At 39.9% G+C, this 6729-nt stretch overlaps 1 protein-coding gene across 4 annotated transcripts in view; it reads right to left on the reverse strand.

Annotated features, from left to right (window-relative positions):
- The window catches only part of LOC124590384 (thialysine N-epsilon-acetyltransferase-like), a 139739-nt gene that overhangs the window by 132320 nt on the left and 690 nt on the right, over positions 1 to 6729 (reverse strand). Inside the window, exon 1 of one of the 4 annotated variants that reach the window (XR_006976585.1) lies at positions 6016 to 6312. The exons of 1 other annotated variant lie outside the window; for it this stretch is intronic. The gene's annotated coding sequence lies outside the window, so the exon portion shown is untranslated. Of the gene's footprint in view, positions 1 to 6015; positions 6313 to 6583; positions 6707 to 6729 lie in introns of those variants that run through there. 2 more of the 4 variants (XM_047131648.1, XM_047131645.1) reach the window with 2 other exon arrangements.

The raw sequence follows: 6729 nt of genomic DNA on the forward strand, positions 1-6729 counted from the left end.
GAGAAAGGAAAGTGCAAAGTAAAGGACATAAAGTTTTATACCTCCCATGGATGTTAACGTTCTGTGTTAACGAGTGGACTGAAGACTGTCGGATCCTGAGTTTTTTCGGTGTTCTTACCAAAATAGTTTTCCTGTACCGAATTCCCTTCAAATCTTAAACTATTCTGTAATCTATTCTTGAATTCTTAAACTATCCTATAATTTTAGTACGGAGAAAACTGGATATGACAGTCAAGTAGAAAACAACCCAAGAGACTCACAGAATAAGAAAGAAAGTAGTCACTAGACATGAAATGAAACGAACAGAATATTATATTTATGGATAATGTAATATAATGCGAAGAACAGAACAACTATTTTATCGTAGTGTATAATTTTCTATTTTGTATAGAATATTTTATACCTCTTAGGAAATGTGATGTAAATGGGAGGGTTTGTATAATTTTTGGAAGGGGTGGGTAGTGCAGAAAGCACAATTTACACCAACAGATATGTCATGGCTAATACTGAACACACGTTGCACCTTTCAAAAAACCCTCGCAAACAAGTGTGACTGATTCTTCACCATTTGCCGTTCCATAGGGGTTGCTAAGATTTTCTTCGGGGACCTCAAGGGTGAAGGTGAGAATGTCTGTTCTGTAAGAGACAATTTAACACCATACCTCCTCTGGTTTCTCACTCAAGTACCAGCGAGGTAGGTGTTGTAATGGCGACCGGAACAGTCTTGGGGTTGTAGTGACGGAAACGCGGCGGGACCCGCGGAGCAGCCCGCGAACAACAACGCAACGGGAGAGGATGGACATGACCAACAAAGGACCTTACGACTCAACAAGAACAGACAACAGAGTCATGAACCAAACAAGACAACCACACTCACTTGTAAAGAAAACATGAAAGTCAATACGCTGTCTAATGCGAGGCGATATGTCCTGAGACGCACGGGAGGTTAGACTGGCAGGCTGTGCGACAGGCAGGCACTTAAGTACTTGATCGGGGACACCGCTATTGGCCACTGCAACCACGTGTTCCACTGTGGCACCCTCACTCTAAATGCGGGCCAGGAGGCGCACGCCGCCACAGCTTACGGTGTGATGGTATAGGGACCTCTATGGGTCTTCGACGTCCATGACGTCTGGCAGGGATTCAAATTCCGCGGCGCGCGGTACCAGAATAGGGATCATGGGGAAGGGGGATGGGAAGGGTTTCCTGTCTTTGGGGCTGTCTTCTTTCTCTTCTTCAATCTTAGCAACCATTTCTATTTTTTTTTTTCCTTTCTTACTTCTCTTTTGAGTACCTGCCTATTTTTTCCTTCCTTCCATATTCATCTACTTCTATCGCACAACTTCTTCATATTCTCCATGGTTTCCAATAACCTACAGCTTATCTCCAGATAAGAAGACCGAAGAATCAGGCTGCACAAACACACATCATCATACACACAACGATACACGAGTACACAAACACTGAAACTACTAACTAGAAACCTGTTGAGAGGTAAGAACCATCAAGTGTTGTAGGGGGAAGGTATGTGTACATCTGGAAATATGCACACATTGTTATTTATTGAAGAACTATGACAATTCAGTATCGCATATGTACATAAGTATAGAAAAACTACGATGATTTTTGAATGAGAATACATAAGAAGGAGGCATGAGTAAGGAAAGAGAACATAAGCCAGGGAGGAATTGATTGTGATAATTATTAAGGAATGTCAGTCTAACAAATATTCAGATGATTTGTAGGATAGTGGGACTCTTATAACCTAAGTAAACATATTATATATTGAATAGTGTTTTGAGACATAGTATATACTAAGTATGTAGAAGTTGAAAAGTAGGGGAGGACTCTAGGGACCAAAGGAAGTATTAAGAAGGATATACGATGTGTATAATAGATTTATATATTTCCCAGGAAATATTTAATTTTAGTGTACATAAAAATGTATACTAGGGCAATGAACCATGAGGCCAGCTCATAAAGGATAAGGGAGACGTACCCGACATTTGCTAAGGATATAAGGCAGGCGTACCTACATAGAGGAATAGGGTTTTGTTATAAAGGGGCATACCTACCGGAACAGATGGAGGAAGTGTACTCATAGGGTCAACCCACATGTAAGGTATAGGTACTGATCCTAGGAGAAAAGGACAGTATCGTGACAAAAGTCATACATTTTGTAGGAATTGTTCTGGTGAGTTTGAACTCTATATTTCACTAGCACTATTATGATTCATGTGAGTTTACAAGTGTCGAGAAGAACACTTTCATATGCCCAGAGTTCATCCAGACTACAAATAGTCTATAATTAATGAGGCTATTACATTCTAAAGAAGCAGTACAAAGAATTAGAATAAAGAGTAAAATATTCAAGTGTCATGAACACCTGGAGCTTGCAATTGGAAACCAAAGGTTTAGGCCCCACGACTCCTAGATATAAAAGAATTGACTCCAACACTGAGTGAAATACTCCCGTTTTATAATCAAAGTAAAATGGAAAAAGAAAAGCTAAACAGTAAAAAAAGGGCAATGCACAGTTAATAAAAGAATGTGGAGGGTATATTGTGGAATTATGAGTTGTTATTATATGTAATACTAATGTACATAATGAGTATGTATAAAATATCACATGCTCGAGCTGAGGGGAGGGATATGTAGTGCTTCGAGAATTTCCGCATACATTCTAGAACCACTCGTCCTTCTACCGTCTTGAACACACGATATTTTAAAAATAAGAGTGGGAGAACATACATACTGCGCGACACATGTTTGTGTGTGCAGGCTGGAAAGGAGTCACGAGCACAAGGTAGACACGACGATCAAACGGCATCGTCAAGTGTTTGCCGCTCGTGCCACGGGAGTCATATTAGAAGAACAAGAATGTTTATGTATCTTATGGGGTTTTATATCATTGATTATTGTAACGAGAAAAAAGAACAGCTGAAACATTGTTAATTATACTTCATGTGTTGGACTTGCTAGAAGCAAGACATGTTCATAAATTATGTGGTTGTAAAAAGTACATTATTGCAGATGTATTTCATCGAGTCAAGCGCAAGACAAATCAGTTGACTTATAAAAATTCGAATACTGATGTGAGAAATATTGAATTTGTTCTCTATGGAAGTTGAAATATACTATTTCTGAGTTTAAAGTATTCTTTGAGTACTAATTTATTTCAAAAATAGAGACAGAGTCTTATAAATTCCTGTAACCAGCATTATTCTTCGGAGAAGAAGGTTTTGGAGATCGACGGAGCCGGCAATCCAGAGAATAAGATAGGCTGTGCAGATCAAGTAAGTCAACTGCTGTGAGAGGTGTGAATTTTGCTTGCAATCCAATGTCACACCGCTTCTTATCATCAGAGTACTCATTGTTGCTACAACTGCCTCAGGGTCATTGATACCAGTTTTGATGTGGACTTCCTCAAAGAAGCCAGGTCTGTTCATTGTCATTAAATTTGTTTCCATTCTAAGTGGGGTTCTGAAGTATCTGTGCTACATTGTTTCCAAAGAAGGTAGTCAGTAATGCAACACAGGATGTATTGTTACACCCACCACCAACAAAACTATAATTATCCCTGTTGATTGTTGGATTATTAAATCCTCCTTCAGTGATCACAGTATGATCAGGGAACTTATGTACAAGCATACTGAGGTTTTCTCTAAAGTTTTTGGTTAACTGAGGAGAAGAATTTGGTAGTTGATAGGACCCTACTATAATTTTATGTCTGTCCTTGATACTGTCTTGCCCAAACAATCTTATGTCCAGCTTCAACTTCTATCTAAATGGATCTGTGATTCTCATCTACTGCAAAACATACACTACCTCCATTTCCTGTTTCCCTATACTTCCGGTACATGCTTACATTTTCCCCAAAGATCATACAACTGTCAACTTCAGGTTCTAACCAGCTTTCCTGCTTAATATTATGCGAGATCCAGTGCTTTTTAGAAGCACTTCTTTCCCTGGGACTTTGTTGCGAATGCTTCAGCAGTTAACCACTAGGATCTGTGGGAGGCATTTGAATTGGATGGCGAGACATATAAACCGTTGTGGTGCACCCTACACACGGTCAGCTACATGGGTAACTTACCACTGATGTGCAGTGCACACCTGACCTATTTACGGAGACCCTACAACTCTCAGCTCTATGGTGCAAGCCTAGGAAGTCACACCCTAGCTTGTCACAGAACCCTCAGAGTCTCTAAAAGAAGAAAGAGTGCTAGGATTTAATGTCCTGTCGACATTGAGGTCATTAGAAACGGAACACAAGCTCGGACTGGATCAATGATAGGGAAGGAAATGGGCAGTGCCCTTTCAAAGAAACCATCCTGGCATGTGCCTGGAGCAATTTCGGGCAATTACAAAAAACTACACCTTGAGGGCCAGATGTGGATTTGAACCATCATTCTCACAGATGTGGGTCCAGTGGGATAACCATTGTGCCACCTCACTCAGTCATGGTGTCTCTGGTTCACGCTTTCCATTCAACTCAGAACTGGAGGGGTGGGGGGCATGATCTGTTCTGGAGGCAATGCTGCAGGTTGTGAACTTCATTGAAACTCTGTTAGCAAGGCTGGTATTCTCAACCAAGTATGACCTCAGAGTTCAGATGCCAAGCATCATCTGTCCAATGTGCACCACAATCTGTAGTTGGTTGCACCCTGTTCCTTCAACAGCTGAGAGCATACCTCTTCAACGCGTCGAATGAGGCCTCAGACATACAAACCGAGTGTACCTGGTGTTCCTTCCTATCCCTTTTTGACATTTACATAAGGGGTACTATTATTTTCCATCCATTTTAACTGCTGACAATTAATAGACTCCTACTCTTTCATGTTTATTTCCTCTAAACACAGGACAAAGTGGGTTTCCCCAAAAGTGGTGATGTGAGTCCACCTGGCTTAATGTCAGCTTCAGTGAAAGACAGCACCTGGAACTTGTTTATTAGAGGGATCGGTATTACACCTTGAGTCCACCCTGGTCCCTGTCTACCCCTTATAGGATACCTAGACCCACCACTGACACACCAATCATAGTCAAGTGAATGGGTACTGATTAGACTTCTATTTCCTGCAAGAGAGACAGTAATCACAAGAGAGGATAATACTTGAGGTATCTTTGTTACCTATGGCACACAACCCTTGGCAGCCTTCCCAACACACCCATTTCCGGCAGCTTTCAATCACTTGACAGTAGTCAGGGTTATTTCCATCTGCTTACAAACTGCAACCAGCTCAACCCCTTGTGGAGAACAGCAAACAGCAGCATTATATTAACTTGTATCCATAATGTTCTCTTCAATACAAATGATTTTCATGTGATATTCTGACACACAACAATTCCAGACATTCCATGCATCCTTTCCTGTTTGGTTATGCAATTTTTTTGATGATTCACTCATGAAACAAATCTATCTTAAACCTCAAGATGCCATGTGGGGATGGGGTGGTACTTTGTGTCTGCCTTTAACCAATATTTCAATCCAGTCAGGTACATTCTTTAAACTTTTGAAAAAATATTTACTGTTTTTAATCCAATCAGTAGCCAAAAGATATTCTTAAGTTCTGGTTCATAATTACACTTCAGTTCCTCTTTAAAAAAAATATGTTGTTAATGCAGATCAACAACAATTATGAAATTATTTTTTTAAAATGTTTTATGCGGTCGGCTTAAAGTACCCCCCTCCACCCTTGGTAATACATGTTTCTGAAAATACGTTGGTATTACTAGGATTTATATCTATGTCTTGTCTAAGCTGCAGATTTTGTTTTGTTACTACCGGTAGCTCTTCCAACCATTAACTATATTTGCTCTGCAGCTACGTCTTTCCTATTAATTTGCCACAAGCAACGAAAAAATAAATATCTCACTGACGGTACAGACTGCTTCGCGGTTTAAACAATATTCTGTTAATTTTTTTACCTATTTACGTTCTTATCTATGAGCTGTGTGCTTATTTTCTTTGTTCAGGAACTATTATACTTAAAATCGTTTTGTGCTTTCACATACCTACTGGGTTTCTTTTCGTCGAACCTTCCAAAGGAGAAATTAATTGGCATTCAGCAGAAATAAAGAAATCTAACGAGGCGGCAAATATTTCAGTGTGGTGCTTTCTAGACTTGGTCGTCCAAGCGTTTACTTTTCGATTCCATCAAATGTGGACACCTCATTGATGAGACGTTGCTGTGATGCTGCGGCGTAATGTTGACAACCAAAGTGAAGCTACTCTTTAAGTGACGGAACGACCTTCAAGGTCGGTTCGCCGTGGACGTCAAAAAAATTACACAATTCATTTCAAATAGCAGTATTCACACAGGATAGGGACGAAAGGTTTGGCGCTGGCGTCGTGGCCTAACAACGGAAGTACCGCTGCACTAACATGTGTTGATTTTGCGGCTTCGTAATATTTATGTCATTTCTTGCTCTGTCAGTCAGTCGTGACATTTGAGACCGTAGCATGCGGGCTTGATATTAAAAACATTCCTTTTGTATTTTCTCCCGCAGTAGACCCAATGGTTGGTGGCAAACTTTTTTTTTAGGTTTTGCAATACTTGAACAAATAAATAAGTCTACATACCGGTAGATGGTAAATAAGGATATTAATACAGCCTTAAATGAATAAGGTCCTTTGAAGTGTCTACATTGATAACTTATCAACTGTGTTAATTTTACGTTATCTGCACTAAACAAGTGTCTCAAACTGCTGTTACTCTTATCTGAAGA

Source organism: Schistocerca americana, chromosome 2 (genome assembly GCF_021461395.2).
Source record: "Schistocerca americana isolate TAMUIC-IGC-003095 chromosome 2, iqSchAmer2.1, whole genome shotgun sequence".
Lineage (NCBI taxonomy): Eukaryota > Metazoa > Arthropoda > Insecta > Orthoptera > Acrididae > Schistocerca > Schistocerca americana.